The 16,286-nt window shown below is 47.3% G+C and overlaps 1 protein-coding gene and 1 long non-coding RNA gene across 17 annotated transcripts in view; one reads left to right on the forward strand and one right to left on the reverse strand.

The window, feature by feature from the left end:
* The window catches only part of DAB1 (DAB adaptor protein 1), a 386,755-nt gene that overhangs the window by 87,801 nt on the left and 282,668 nt on the right, over positions 1 to 16,286 (forward strand). The gene's annotated exons all lie outside the window — the stretch shown is intronic.
* On the reverse strand, positions 11,803 to 16,079 carry LOC140700625 (uncharacterized). The gene is made up of 3 exons (XR_012079076.1): positions 15,975 to 16,079; positions 13,007 to 13,191; positions 11,803 to 12,353 (listed from the first exon to the last, which is right to left on the reverse strand). It is a non-coding gene; the product is annotated as an uncharacterized lncRNA (long non-coding RNA).

Genomic DNA, 16,286 nt, shown 5'->3' on the forward strand with positions numbered 1-16,286 from the left:
CCCCCCCCCCCCCCGCCAGGTCGAGGTGCTCTGTGCCGCTGGTTAGGTGGTGGCTGTGAGAAACGTGACCCTGCAGGATACGTCATGGTCCTGGTGAGCAAACAGCCTGGTCAGGCCAAGAGATGAGCATTTTTAGAACCGAGAGGCTCAGTAACTCATGGTCTGTAAATGATTTGATTCCTTCCCCCAAATCTGACCTGTGGGGTTCTTAGAGACCTCAGCTAAAAAAATACCACCGAAGGTTGTTTTGAAGCATCGTAATGGTACTCAGGACCTGAACGCCAGATCAGTCAGTCCCCATGCTCATGTTTTCTAACTTTTTAATCTCTTTGGCTTTGAGGAAGAGTGACTCTGGCAGAGTCAGTGATTTGGCCACTCACATCCTGAGGGGCCACGTTGGAGCCCCCCAGCCCCTAGGATGGGAATCCTTCCCTTCCCGTTCTGGTTTGGTTCCCTGGCAAGCTCAGCGCCATTTGTCTTAGTATTTGTGTCTTCCCTCTCATGCCAAGGCACAGAGGGGTGTTCTGACATGTGCTGGCATCTTGGTGATCTCTTAACTTTCTTTTCCCCCTGACATCCTCCATGGCAGAACAGACCATTTGGGGCTGCTTGATTGCCAGATTTGACAGCCGCTCTAAAGAGCCCCATCTGCAGCTCTGGAGGACTGGAAGGTGGTTTCCCCATGGGTCATGTAGAGATGTGGTCACACGCTCAGAATTACTACCCAGCTCCTGTGTGCAAGGCACCTGGCGCTGCAGAGGGGCGAGTGGTGCTTGGGGAGGAGGACCGATGCTGGTCTCTCTTCTCTGATGGCTCCTACTGTGCATTGTGTCAGCGGGTCTCCGAGTGTGGTCCTGGGCAGGGAGCCCCACCCTGTGTTCTTGTGAAAAGGGCTGTCTGTGGAAAAAGATAGGGAGCTCTGCCTGTTACATGAGCTGTTTGTGAAACCCTAACCGCCATGATGGTATTTGTAGGTGGGGCTTTTGGGAGGCAGTTGGGTTAGATGAGGTCATGAGGGTGGCGCCCCCATGATGGGGTTAGTGCCCTTGTAAGAAGAGACACCAGCAAACTTGCTCTCACTCTCCCCCACCCCCACGTGAAGGCACAGCAAGAAGGCACCAGCTGCAGGCTAGGAAGAGAGCCCAGAGGAGCGGCAGGTGATTTGTTCTGGGGACTCAGCGAGGTGTACATAGGGTTGCCAACAGAGGGTGAGCTCTCACCAGAAACTAAATCTTCTGGCACTTGATCTTGGACTTCCCAGCCTGCAGAACTGTGAGAAAGGGATGTATTAAGTCCCCCAGTCTCTGGTATTCTGTTAGGGCAGCCTGAGCTAACTAAGATGCTGCCTGCTCCATCATCTTCTTGGAGAATGTTGAGCAGAGCACCATACACCAGTTACCAGTGCCAGGGGAGGACTCCAACTCTGTTTAGGAGAGCAAAGATCATCACATTGCCAGCTGCTGGGGCGAGAAGTCCAAACACTTCTGCACCCCGCATCTTGGTATCAGAATCACCAAGGAAAACAACATAGTCAGGCGCTGGATGGAACAATGCTTTACTTACATGGAGAAGACCTAGAGCAAGGTCAGCCCCAATAGTGGAAGTTGGTTCCCCTGTGGCTGGTAGCCAAAGCAAAGCAATTTGACCTACAAACCCTCACCATGGAGTCAAAAGACTGGAAGTTGGGGGCGCACCTGCAGGCCATTGATGCATACCCTTAAACCGAATAAGGAGAAGACACTGGGTCTGAAACGGAAAGATATTTCCATACCAGGCGATAAGCCCAGCACAGACCTTGTGGACTCTTGAGCTGTTGCTAAGGAAGTTTTCAAGGCCCAGAGCCCATTCTTACATGGCTGAGCCAAGGTGGAAGGGCTTTATGCATGAGACTGCCTTTCCCAGCAGAGAATCACAGTGTGCACGGTAGCATCAAAGGCTATGAGAAGTCCTGCAGTGGAGAATGGGATTAACACGTGCTTCCCATATGTACCTGTTTATGAAACCCATTTTCAAAACACTTCTGTATCCTACTTTTCTGCAGAGGTCACTTTCAGAAGAGCTGAATTAGATCGTAGTTTGCCCTCCCTTGCTTCTTGCTTCCTTTAGAATGTATGCCTGGAGCAGGCAGAACATGAGCATTGCCTTTTTGTTTGATCTTGAACCTAAGTGTCCCAGGTTCATGTCTGTGTATGATCTGGCCAGTTTGGGAGCTGAGAAGAACAAGGTGGACAGAGTATGACCTGGCACTTTGAATATAAGGGAAGATTATGGAAAGGGCTGGACTGGTCGGTTTATGGTGCAGTGTTAAGTATCCCCAAGCATTTAGCTGCTGGACTGTGGGCTCCTTGAGAGCAGAGAGCGGATCCTGTTCATTATGGCCATGCCTAGCAAACACGCGGAGCCTGGAGAAATCTCTCGTAAATGTTTGTTGAATAAATGAAATCCTTTGTAGGTGTTTAATAGATTCCTAAGCCTTTAATGCCAAAGAAAGAAACCAAGTAATTGGTCCAAATTTGTTTAGAAACAAGGAAATCAAGAGTCAGAGAGAAAATGTAACCAGTTGAAGACTGTTAGTGGGCTGGTGAAATGGCCCTGATGTTGCAAAGTTAAAAAAGAATGATGAGAATCAGTTAGTTCTTGATTTCTTGAAATCATGAATTTTATGATTCTAGAGGTGGATTCTAGGGAAAGGAGTATGTTCTCTGAGTTGGTGTGTTGTGGGGATGGTATGTTTCTCCTTATCTCCGTTAACTTTTAGTCATTCACTTCAACAGCTATTGTTACCTGCTTACAATGACTGACTTGTGTCTTAGTTTGGGCTGCTGTAGTGAAGCACCATAGACTAGGTAGTTTATAAACAGCAGAAGTTTATTTCTCACAGTTCTAGAGACTGGAAGTCTGGGATTAGGGTGTCACATGATCAGGTCCTGGCAAGGACCCTCTCTGGGATTGTAAACTGCTGAAGTCTCTGTGTTCTCATACGGCGGAAGGGCCGAGCAAGTTCTCTGTTTATATAAGGGCACTCATCCCATTTGTGAGGGCTCCACCCTCATGACCCAGTCATGTCCCAGAGGCCCCCACCTCCTAGTACCATCACATTGGGCCTTAAGATTTCAACATACGAATTCTGGGGGGACACGAACATTGAGTCTATAGCAGCTTGGCTCCAGAGCTGTAGGGGGGAGAGTGACAAATAAGACATAGCCTCTGTCCTTCAGAAGCTCACAGCCTAGTAGGTAGTAAAATATGTAAACACCTGGTTATAGTAACAGCGCCTCCTCCGCACCGGGCATCCTTAGGTGCTGTGTATGTAGTGTTTCATTAGTCCTCGCATCAAACCTACATGCAGCTGAGGTTTATTACCTTTTTGCAGGTGGGGAAAACGAGTCAGAAAGGTTACGTGATCTGCCGAAGGTGGCCGGGCTGGATTCTGACCCTCGCCCTGTATCCCACTCTGCTCCGTTGTGTGATGCGTGCTTACGAAGCAGAGGGACCTCCTCTAGCTGCAGGAACACCAGGTCTGAGAGCCCGGAGGAGGGGCGGGTGTTTTGTTCTGGGGATTCAGCGAGGTGTACATCGGATGCTGAGGACGGGGAGCTGCTCTTTCTCCGCCTTGTTTGCTGGCATTCTGCCCCAGGCTGGCCCGAAAGAAACTTGCAGTTGAAGCCCAGGGAAGTCTAGTGGCTTCATTGGAAAGTAAAAGTGAAAGGCCAGGAAGGAGATAGCTGTGGTGGGTTCCAGGACCTAGGTCACCTGCATGGCTTTTTGGGAATGGGGTGAACGTTCGTTGAGCACCCACTCTGTGCAGGGCACTAAAGACACAAAGAGGAGACAACCTCAGCCCCAGCCCTCGAGTAGTTTTAAAGGGACCAGTTGAAACCCAAACAGAGCTAAACACAGAGTGATGGAGCACGGAGGAGGGGAGCCGCTCTGTGTTGCGCAGGCATGGAGGGCGGTGGGAGACAGAAGAGGACCGTGACAGTTTTTCACGGGATGCAGAGCAGGGAGCGGTGCCTTCAAGAACAGTTGTGAGGTTACTGGGAGCAGAGAGGAGATGGCTAAACCAGGGCAGGGCTTGGGCAGACGCTGAGAAGGAGGATGGATGTTGGGGAGGGGAGGCTGGCTAGTGATGCAGCTTGAGGATACAGGAGGAGGAAAGGCAGGTGGGGACCAACCGGGAGGGCCTTCAGAGCCCCGCCACATGAAGGCATTTAGACCATGAGCAGTTTCCATCTTAGCATTCGTTCTCCTTTCCAATACACGCTGCTAATTGAATGTTTTTTTATGGACTCCAAGACCCACATTAACACTGTCTACTTTTAATTCCCTACAATGGGGGAAAATATCTTGGTTTTATTGACTGTGTCTTTATCTGACTTCACCTAATTGGAAAATAAACAGATGAAATGATACCTTCACTACTCATGAATAATTCATGTTCTCTCTGTCTTTTGTCATAAAAGAGAGCCTAGCAGATCTGTCTTTAAATTAGGATATCTGGTGGATGAGAGAAAAAATGTGAGCGATTAACTCCAAATTGAGTTTAGTGTGAATTTCTGAGAGTCGGAGCCCTCCTTTGTAATGAAGTTTAGATTGGTTCGCGTAACGGTTCACCTGGCTCTGGCGAGGCCCAAATTCAGAACATATGAGTGCTATTGACCTGTTAATTTGAAATGTTCTAATCTGCATAAAAATGGATTGTATTAATTGTCTCACATTAACCAGGGCTGACGATGATGTCTGATTGAATTAGGCTGATTTCCCCTCTGTCTCTAGGCCCTTTGCGGTCTCCTCTTCCCCCAACCCGGGTCACTTTTCTCCCCTCCTGTGCCAATCATCTGAACAGGTCGGGCTGTGTTGCTCTCAGATTAGAGAGAACCCTGCCGACCGTCTGACCGTCTGCATTTACACACACGCGTCATCCTCACGGCGACTGCACCGCCTGACACCTCTCTCCGAACGGTCTTCTTTTCTAATTACCCTTGGTAACATTTCTCCACCCCAATCTCACTGCTTTACGTTATTTCCGAGATCTCAGCGACTTCCTTTAACTCCTTACACTGGCCTGTGCTTCAGAAAAACAGACTGGAACTGAAAAATCGGTTTTAAGAAATGCAGTTCTTAATTATCTTACAGGCATACTCGGAAAGCTGGTACTGAGGTGTTCCATGTAGTCGAACCTGGTTCTGTGCCTGAGGAGGTCATGGTCTGGGTCTGGTGATATGGCTTAAATGTATGGGAAGGTAAGTCATGGCTCAAATCAGTACTGAAGGAGAGATCCCAGGCCAGATACTTGGTCACATGAGTGATGGAATCCACGGGGACTAAGAAGTGCTGAGGTTTCCCGAACGTGCTCTGTGTTTTGTTTTTGTTTTTTTCCTCCCATGAGTCTAAGGCTATGTCCAGTTCTTTGCTGGACCTGGAATAACTTCCCTCTGTTGTAATTCAGGGACATCCTACCCTTTTCTGGGAAGGCTTCCTCGGCCACCACCACCCCGTTGTCTCTTCCAGTGCCCTCTTCTGGGCTCTCTCCGCTCCTGTCAGAAACAAACCTCCACTGTGTTTACCTTACCATTTACTTGTCTCCTTCAGTCAGCTGGGGTGAAGGGTTCAACCTGCAATATAGAGGGAGGCAAGACAGGAGAGGGAATTTGGGGAGAATGAGGTGGCGTGTCGCAGGCCCGTGCTGTTCGGTGTCTGGTCCACGGCAGTGAATTAATGCAGAATCTCAGGCTGCACCTCAGACCTGCAGACGCCGCACCTGAGTTTTAACGGATCCCAGTGGTTCGTAGGCACGTCAAAGCTTGGGGAGAGCTGGGCTGGTCTAGGCTCTTGCTTCTCAAACTTGGCTGTGCATCGGAACCACCTGGGGGGGTCTTTGTAAAGTCCTGCTGCTTGGGTCCCCCTCCGAGCTTCTGATACACGTGGTTGGGGTGTGACCAGTTAAAAGCTGCCCAGGTATTGCTGATGTGCAGCCACACATGTGCGCCACCTCCCGGCTTGTGTTTCCCAGTGCCGTCTCCTGTCAGCGCACACCATTTCTGTGTCTGTCTTCCTTGCCTCTTAAGGGTAGAGACTCATACATCCTGAGACTCTAATCTGATATCTGTCACTGAATAATTGTTTCTTAAAGTGAGTGGAAATAAACCTTTAGTTTTGAATCTGAGGACAGCATTGGAGCAGATTTACTCAAAAGGACCATCAATAGCTTGGAGGAAGAATTAAGGCATGGTTATTAACATTGATGGCACAAAAAGAATTCAGCATGTTCTCAGGGGGCCCTAGTCAAAGATGACAGGATAGGTCAAGGTGTGGGTGCCCAGATTTCATGGGAGTGGGATGGGGTGGGGAAGACACAGCATGTCCTCTTTTGCTAGGAAGAGAGGGGACTTCCAGGTTTTGTTCAGTTCAAGCCCTGGATGATGCTACAGTGATGACTGATCACTAAGAAAAATCACTGTATGATTTTCAAATGCATTCATGGAAATACAGTATTCACTCATACAAGGTATTGAACAGCTGTATCTCCTTTGGGTACCATGCTTTGAGAAAGTCGTGAGCCTTGTGGGTAATAGAGAAGTCATGTCATGGGAGGGGGCGTGTGGGAATGCATGCCCAGAGAAGAGGGGGCGTGGTGAGGACACGATTGCTTTTTTCCAAAGGACTGCCTGTCATGTGAGCAGAATTGTGCTGTGCTGCTCCACGGGGCAGAGATGGGGCCAATGGAATTCACGGAGGCAGATTTTGGCTCAACATCGGAAAGACTTTGTGCCAGGGAGAGCTGTCCAATAATAGAACTGGCTGCCTGGGGAGATGGTGCAATGAGCGAGCTCTCTATCTTTGGAAATGTTCTAGCAGAGCCTGAATGGCCATCTGTCGTGGGTATTGTGGAAAGATGCACGCATGCGGTGGATGAACAAAATTTTGTTGATGATGATAATAGTAGTAAATGTGACTCTATATACTGAGTGCCCCTGGCATGTGCCAGGTACTGTGCTAGGCAAGTTTATGTCCATTAGCATCTTGAATCCTTCTAAAGCCCTAATGAAAGTGATAGTTACTATTTCCATTGTACAGAAAAAATGGGCTCAGAGCTAGGATTTGAACCCTAGGCTTTCTGATCACCAAACCATAATCTTATAAATCTACCACCTGCCTTTTGTGGTCCCTTCCATCTCTAGAATTCTATAATTTCTGGTGTTTTTAGACACTGGATTTGAAGTGACCTTTTGGCTTCTGTGTGGGAAAGGTCCAATGAAGAGCTGGCCATGAAGGCTTGGAACTGAGACAGTGGTCAGGATGGCCGATGGGGACTTGTGCATACTCTACCAAGAGGTGAGGGTTGATGCCAGGGGGTTGGTAAGATTCCCAAGGTGGTGACTGCAGAGAGGAGAGAGGTCAGGGCGGGCTGACTCCTCCGTGTGTGCTGTTGGAACCTCAAAGCCACGGGAGTAGCTGTGAGCCCTGCTTTCAGAGTAGGGAGTGGACTGTTCTGCAGGTTGGAACCTTGATTTTTAAACCTCAGTAAAATGCAAATACATCTATAAGAGTTCAGATTCTAGTTTGAGACCGTGCAAGTCGTGCTGAAATTGGAGTCGGTATAATTCAGCGACTCAGGGTAAAGCTTCCACCATGATATTGGAACACTGCTGCTCCCAGCTCTGTGTCCCTCCACACCTCACCTTTCTGTGCCTCAGTTTCATCCTCTGTCGAATGGGGGTGGTAACACCACCTACCCCATGGGTTCATCATGAAGCTTAAGTGAAATAATACACATAAAGTGCATACACAGTGGCTGACACAGGGAAAGCACTTGGTGTTTATATTCTGATTTATCATTAAATCGCAGTAAACTGTCAAGTTCCACAAATGGAGTAGTTTCCTTAAGACCCTGTAGTCTGTTTTATTCAGATCAAGCCACACTATGAGAATTGAGTTTACATGAAAAAAAAAACACAAATGCACAGCTGATACTCTTAGTTAATCGAACATTTCAGCTTCCTATTTCAATCCCTTTTTTGCAGTTTCTAAACTATATGAATCTACTTCCTCACTATAACGCATGATCCGCTATGCAGAGTTGAGGCAGCGCAAAGTAGAGGTTAAAAGAAGGACTGTGTGGTCGGACTGAGTTCAGATTTTAACTTTGCCATTTACTAGTCCTGCCATCTGGGGCAATTTACTTAGTGTGTCAAAGCCTCGGTTTCTTTCGAATAAAATGGAGCTGATAGTAGTATCTACCCCCTAGGGGGCTTAGAGATCGAATGGGATTATGTATAGAGAGGGTTTAGGAAGGTACCCAGGGATCTTCAACACAGTAGGCACTCAGCCGACGATGATGATGATGTATGTATCTTGCGGGACTATGGAATTTAAAATGCGTCGGGGCCCTTGTTCTGCGTATCGATGTTGCTTATACAGTTCTGTAGTGCATGTGCATATTCTGTGGGTAGGTTTCTCTGTAAGCAAGAGATGGCAAGGATTGGGGGACTCCATGGGTGGGCTTGTAGAGGAGGGGTCTGTGATGCTGCTGAAATTGTAGGCAAGACATAGGGGTTCGCATGTTTATCTGGGGAGGATCTATGCTTTCATTCCTCGCTCCGTGACCTTATAAAGTTTAAGAAGTGTTAGCATAAGAGGCTTGAAGTGGAACATGAGACTCTTCTTAAGAGTGAACTGAAAACCCAGCTAAGGGTGACTTTGGGAATCAAGTCATTTTATTATCTCATGTAACAAAGCATCAGAGGTGGGCGGTCTCGAGGTTGGCGCAGTAGTTCAAAGACGTTATCAGGGGTTCACGGCTTTCTGGTCTGTGTCGTCTTTAAATTACTTGCCTCATGGTCCCAGGACAGTGGCCATAGAAACAAGTATGACATCCTTGCATAACTTCACTGAAAACAGAAAGAAGCCAGGGCAGTCAGGATGGTGTGATGGAGCTTTCTTTATTTGTCTACTTTCTCTTATCAGAGGTTAAAAAACACACAAACGCCCCAGAAGTAACTCTCAAAAAGCAAGATACCTCCACCTCTGCTTATTTTTTATTTGCCAGACTGCCTCCTATTACCACTTCCAGCCAGAAAGCAAGTATCTCTTTTTTTCAGCATCTCTAAGTGGAAGAGGTGGTGTAGGTTAAAGAGCTTTCTGTCATTAATGTACCAAAGAAAATGTGAGGAGATGTGCCACAGGGAGGTCACACGAAGCATTTGAGCACTGGGGGTGGGCAGTTGTCTGGTAAAAAATGGACAGCGTCTAGAGAAGGGAGTGGGGGGATCAGGGAGGCTTTAAATGCCTTCAGGATGCTTTACCCTCAGCAGGCATCGTCCATCCATGAGTAATAGAGAGGAAGTGCCCCGATTCCCAATACACGAGTTGAAAAACTGTCTCGGAAGAGTCAGCCAGTTACTCTTGTTTGCATCTGCTGATGTTGACCCACACCTGCGCTCCGCCGGTCCTCAGCAGCTGATACTAGCTCCTGGGAGCCGGACCGTGAGCTCTGCCGGGATGCAGATGCCCGTCTCTGTGGGCCTCCCCCGCCCCGCCCCGCCCCTCCAAATAAGCTGTTCCTGGGGAAGGAGAGCGGCACATACAGTAGTAACAGGGCTGGTAATTAGCAGCAGCCCCGGGGCCTTGCAGCACTTCTAAAAAGACAAGGTGATTCAGTCAGATCTGTCACTACCCCTGAGAGTTTCCCAGATGGAGAGACAGGTGGGGCTCTCCAGTGCTAATGACAAGGAGGCCTTTAACCTGCAGTTGTGAGAGGACATGCAGGGGATGGGGGGGGGCATGTGGGACAAAAGCAAAACAGGTGGCTGTGGAGTCTGCCTGTCTGTTGTTGATGGAAGAACCTATTTTTATATGTGACCTTGACAAATCGTGCTGCCCTAAGGGGTAGGCAGAGAATCCATTGAACTGTGATGGCGCAGTCTCGTCCGAATAAACATGCAAGATGTGAAAACACGACACAGAGCCCCAGCCTTGCTCTGTATCTTCCATCCTTAATCTAGAGGCTCGGGAATTAGATGAACATTCTTTTTTTTTTTTTTGCATATTTATTGGTAAATAAAAGGTTGAATGTTTAATAATGTATTTATCATACTGAATCAAAATGCCCTGAAGTACTGTAATAATTGTCTTCTCTAGTAGAGTGGATGAATACAGTCAGAGCAGTGAAGAAATTTCTACATCTCCCCTGGGAATTCGGGAGAGCCTCAAAAAGGAGGGAACTCTTGAACTGATTCTGGAAGTCTGAGTAGGAACGTGTTAGGCTTACGGAGGTACATGCAGGTAGTGGAGATATCAGGGCTTTGATACAGGTATTTCAGGTGGAGAATAGCACCGAAAGGGAATAAAGTTGTAAAACGGAATAAGCATCTGAAATTTTGTTTACTAAGCACTTCTCTCCCCTTCTTCAGGAAGAAAATCTTTTCTTCTCTTTCTGAAAAGAAATGTGTGAAACCCCAGTCGTGTGGCTGGATGGGCGCTGGCATTCAGCCCTAGCTCCGCAGACACAGGGGACTGGTCTGGGAGTATGCAAACGGTACACCAGGACCAAGCAAATCTTCTTGGGGTTTTTTAAGCTGCAGCTGGGGGAGAGATTTCAGTCAGCTCATCACTAGTGACAAACTAAGAGTAAGGCGTGGGATTTGTTGATGGCTTTGACCCGGCCATTTGGAAATCCTCCTGGCCACAAGAGAAGGAAACCCAGCTCAAATGAGTTTAGATCAAAGTGGCATTGATTGTGAAATTTGCATAAGCATAGTTCCTCTGTGGCTCTCATTTCTGTGTTTGCCTTTACAAAAGCAGACTAGGTTCTTCCTAATGGTGGAAACCAGGCTCAGTAATGGCTTCCTATCTCACTTCTCGTTGGGGTCGGGGGAAGGGTGGGAGACAGGAAAAAACCCCAACATTTCATAAATAAGACAACCTTATAGAATGTTAGAATAGTGTTTCTCAAACACTGATGTTCCTGTAAATCAGCTGGGGATTTCCTATCATGCAGATATCCTATCTCTGTAGGTCTGGAATGGTCCTTAAGATTTGCATTTCTAACAAGCTTCCATGTGATATTGCTTCTGCTGGTTCAAAGACCACACTTTGAGTAGCAGCGTGTTCAAAGATAATGTTTAAGAATTGAGGAGTTATGAAAAGCTGGTGCAGTATATGGTGGTGTGGAAGTGGGGGTAGAAGGGGGTTGTAACTTTCATTAGGGTGATTAGGGTAGTCCATGGAGGTGATGTTTGAACACACTTGAAAGAGATAATTGTTTTGACATGATTAAAATATATGTGTGTGTGTGTGTGTGTGTGTGTGTGTGTGTGTGTGTGTGTGTATAAATTTTTCTGTTTTAAGAACACCTATTAGTTAACTATTGCAGCATAACAAACTACCCCAAACTTCTCATCTTAGAGCAACAAGCATTGATGATTCCATGGTCTTGGTAGCTGGCCTTAGCTGGGTGCTCTTGCTCACGGTCTCTCCCAAGGCTGCAGTCAGGGTGTTGGCCAGAGCAACTGCCTTCATCTCAAGTACTGCCTGGGATGATCTGTTTCCATGCTCACTCTCATGGCCATTGGCAGGCCTCAGTTGCTCTCCGGCCAGTGGCCAGGGGCCTCCTTCAGTTCCCTGCCATGTGGGTCTTCCCATAAGGCAGATCACCAATAAGACACCTTCCATCAGAGCCAGCAGAGAGGAGGGCAAGGGATGGCCATCAAGAAGGAAGCCAGAGGCTTTCTGTAACCTAATTTATTACGTGATGTCTCATCACTTTTGCCATATTCTAATGATTAGAAATGAGCCGCCAAGTCCAACTCATACTCAGAGGGGAGGGGATTACCCAAGGCACAAACACCATGAGGCAAGGATGGCTGGGGGCCATTTTAGAGGCTGCCTACCGCAGCATGCCTTTGCGTTGCCTCCAAAACCTGGGTGTCTTATGTGCTCAACCAGGTGGTTGTTTTTGCCAACTCGTTTAGCCAAGAGGATCATGGGAATTTCTTGGCTCCCAAAGGAATCCAGGATTGGCCCCAATGGCTCTGACTGAGCTAGAGTTGGCTCTGGCCGATCTTCCTCTTTGGAGGTGGGCTCCGTCCAAGTCTGCTTCTTTTTGGAGACATTTGGGCCAAGGCTGGGAGGCCACCTGAGAGCTGCTGGGCAGCTGAGCTCTGACTGACCCTCTGGCCATTTCAGCGCTGCCTGAGGAGACTGCCAAGGAGACAGATGCTGCTGCTGGAGAAACACCTTCTGGAGCCTGGCATTTGTCTGGTAATTGCTCTCCAAGAGAAAATAAACTCTTCACTTGGGGGGACGGTGGATGGTGCCCGATTGTCAAGTAGAGAGATGATTTACCACAAGTGCTGCAAATAAAATGCGGAAGATTTTATTAGAAAATAGAAGACATTTGTATAGATCTAAAGTTAGGCTTTTTACAAATCTACTGACTCAGGAAAGGCTTCTGATTTCCCAGGCACAGACTAATAATACATTGTGAATTGAATTATGTGCGAAATGCTTCACCTGTCCCCTCACTCCTGTTCCTTTTGCAGACCTATTTCTTCTGCAGCAGAGAGAGCCACTGTTTCCTTCTGGCTTAGAGATTCATAATGTAGTAGAAACAGCACTGGCTTAGGACCGGGCTGTAGGCTCAGGAGATGGACTCAACCATGTACCAGTAGGGGATACAGGTTTCGTCTGCAGTTTCCTCATCATTAAATTGGGTAGTAAACACTTCTCTTGTGGAGTTCTTTTAAGGATCGAGTTAAACAAAATAACACCAGGAAAGGTTCCTTGCCGCCCAGTAAATAATAGATGGTGGGTTCCTTACCATGTAGTAAATAACTTAATAGATGGTGGCTTTATTGATGCTATACTTACAGTAACAGCCCTGGGAGAGAGCTTTAAATAGTAAGTCCTTCAACAGGAATGGGGAAACTAAGGCCGAAGGCTAAAGGCATTTCCTACAGATCGTAGAATAGTTATATTTCACCCGCCCATCCATCCAGTCACTCACCTGCGCATGTCACTATCCAGCCATGCACCCATCCACTGATCCAGCCAATATTTGTAGACCTATGCTTTCTGACAATGCTGTTCTTCTTGCAGCGGCTATAAAGACGAAGAAGTCAGGCAGACTGCCTGCCCTCAAGGGATTAGATAGGCAGGACAGTATGGGTAGACTTTAGATGAAATTAACAACTGCAACATAAACAGAGGTTGAAATGATAATGATTGGTTGGAGGGACAGGCGGAGGCTCCTGCAGGTTAAGTGACCTGAGAAAGTCCACTTTAAAGAGTGGCATCTGAGGGGAGACCTGTCAGATAAGAAGGAATCAAGGAAGGACCAATAACTGAGAAGATGGTGATGCAGAAAGAACAGAAGGATGGCCAGGACGCTGGGCATGTCCCAGATCAGATGGGATGTGTATAATCCTGCCCGGGAAAACACTTGCTTAAACAGATTATGGAATTACTGGTCATAAAGGTAAATCTGGTTTCTTTAACAAAGAAAATCCAGCCCCCCTGCCGTGGCTTCCTTTCAGCCCACAGAGCCTCAGACCTTGTTTTTCTTCTTTTCTTTTCTTTTTTCTTTTCCTTTTCCTCTTCTTTCTTAAGTGCTTTGGTATTTTTATATTTTTGAAAAATTAGTAGCCAATAAAGGCAGTTTGGGTAGTTTCTCTTTGGAGGGAAAATGTTTCCTTTCAAACTTACTGTCATTAATCAATATGTGCCTCTCTTGAGTAATGGCCACATCCTCACAGCTACGGGGAGATTTTGAGGAGCTGATAAATGAGTAAATCACACAGGGAGCAAACTCATGCCTCTCTCCTTCCAAAAGGCCCCCAGTCCTGCTTTCTTTGAAGAATGGCCAAGTTCCATTTTCTCAGTAATAACAATAATGTAATATTAAGAGCCATTGAGCGTCTGCTGGGTACCAGGCATGGCGCTGGATGCATTACAGATTAAACCACCGATGCTCCCAATGCTTCGAGGGTAAGGTACCATCAATTCCATTTGTAAATTAAGGAAACCGTGGCTGATTTAGCCATTACAGCAGCAGCACAGTGCCTCGGGTCCCACCGTATTTTGAGGAGCTCACAATAAATGTTTTCATTTCTTTTAAAATCAGAAGAAGGAAATGAACCTTGAGGGTGAAGATTACAATTGTCTTGAGACCAACACAGTCGGAGAATGGAATTTTTAACATTTCTTTTAAGGAGAAAGGGGCCTTGGAGCCTCTGAAGTCACAATGTGGGGACCACACGAGGGCTCCAGAGAGTTGCCACTTGCTCAAAGCCACACGGGGAGGAGGACACAGACAGACACAGTCCCAGCTCTGTCCCCGAGGCCTCGTTCTCAGTTCCCTTTACCCCGCTCTCTCTCATGTTGAGCCTAAGCCTTCTTTCCACAGAAATAGTAAGTGCCTGAAAGCTGGGGCTCCGCCTCTTTAATTGCAGCGCCTTATGTGCTCCAGGAGTATGAGACAGAAAGGCATAGAACCTTTTTGCAGAGGGCTTCATCTCAGCCTTCCTGGACAGAGGCACCGGCCCATCTAGGGTCCTGATGAGAGCAAGTAGCATCACGAGTCGGACTCTGCTGGCCCTGCTTTGTCCAGACAGACAATTCAGTCCCACAGAAGCGTCCCCTGTTCGGTTAGATGGAGCATGGAAACGGCCTTCCAGAGCCTTGGGATGACGGGTGAGTGGAGAAGCAGGTGGAAAACAGCAGTGTTGGGGTTTTGCACGCAGCCCTGCTGCCCACCAGCCACTGTTGTACAAGTTAGAACCTTTGACAAGTTTGGCCTTCATTTCCCTGAGCAAGAGTCCAGTGTAAACGGGGGCCAGTTTGCATTCAAGGCACACTTTCTTCTACGCTGCTGTGTAAAACAGTTTTAATAAAGCCTTTGGGTGATTCTGGGTATCACAACAACTACATTTGACCCTGGATGGCTTCACTCGTGCCCTGGTGATGTTCCCTACGGCATTTAGCTTCCGAGGCCATGCTGTCTTTGGCTGAATTTATCATCAAGAAGAGTTTTCTAAATTATTACAGAAGGCAATTGCTTAGATAAAAGTAGATATCCCCTGTTTGAGGCTCAGTTTCCCCATTGGTCAAACGAGAGGTGTAGATGATTTCAAAACTCTCTTCTAGCTCTGAATTCTGTTTTTTTGAGCAACTCCTAAGTGACAGACCCCAAATTAAGGGTTAGGGATTTGTCTGGGGGCTCAACTGAGATTATGGATAAAGTAAATCATATTCACCCTGTAAATCATATTCACTTTTAATGGAGAGTAACAGTTACTGAGTTCCTCTCAGTTACTGATGGAACAACTGTGGACCCGGAATTTTGCATACTTTTCGTTGCCTGTAATAATAAAATTGCAAGATAAATTTTGTTGTTCATATTTCAGAGATGAGGAATTTAGGCTTGGAGAGGTTAAGAAAGAGTAAAGTTCAGAGCCGGGACTTAAGCCTGAGACTGACTTCACCTCCTGGCTGCTGTTTATCTTTATCACCTGTTGCCATGGTTTCACAGTCAGTTGGAGAAGTCGAGAGGAAAGACGTGTATGTGTGGACAACACGCTAACAAAGTCATGTCGGGTAAAAGTGGCTCTAGCTGAGGTGTCCACCGAAGGCCTTGGCCTGAATATAGCGTCTGCTGGGAATCAAAGGTGTGCGGCATTCAATAGAGAAGAGCAATCAGAACACGTTCATTTCTCCTGTGAGTTAGACTGAATCTTGACTTATTGGGAGCAAAGTCCAGTACCATAAACACGTGCTGATCAGCGGAACTGATTTTCTTTCCTCTCCTTTACGTGGGCTGAAGGCAGGAAGCCTTCCTTCTGTAGAGGAAGAAACCCCATCATCCTGAGACATGCCTGTCTGTGTCTCTTTTCAAGCTTGCCTTCCTAAGCCTGATGACCGGGCAGCTGCCTCAGTTTCCCAACCAACGTGATCAGGCTTCTGGAACCCAGACTTACCAAGAGAAGCCGGACAGGTTTCATCTTCCTGCAGTGGGTTGGGGGCATCCCCACGTGGGTCTGCCCACATCTCACGACGGGAGAGAACACTTTGTTCCACCGTCTCACGTAACACACCATGTCACTAGGACAGCTGCAGCCATCACGAGGCTGTTCTCCCGCTGCATGTCACTTCCAGCCATCATTTTTCTGACGCCATCACACAAGCAACTCAGGGCTATGGCTGTTGACGTCATAAAGACCTGTGTCTGGATCCTAGTTCTGACACGACCTGTCTTGTCTTGAACAAGAACTAAGCTTTCTGTGTCTTAA

This window comes from Vicugna pacos, chromosome 13 (assembly GCF_048564905.1).
Source record: "Vicugna pacos chromosome 13, VicPac4, whole genome shotgun sequence".
Lineage (NCBI taxonomy): Eukaryota > Metazoa > Chordata > Mammalia > Artiodactyla > Camelidae > Vicugna > Vicugna pacos.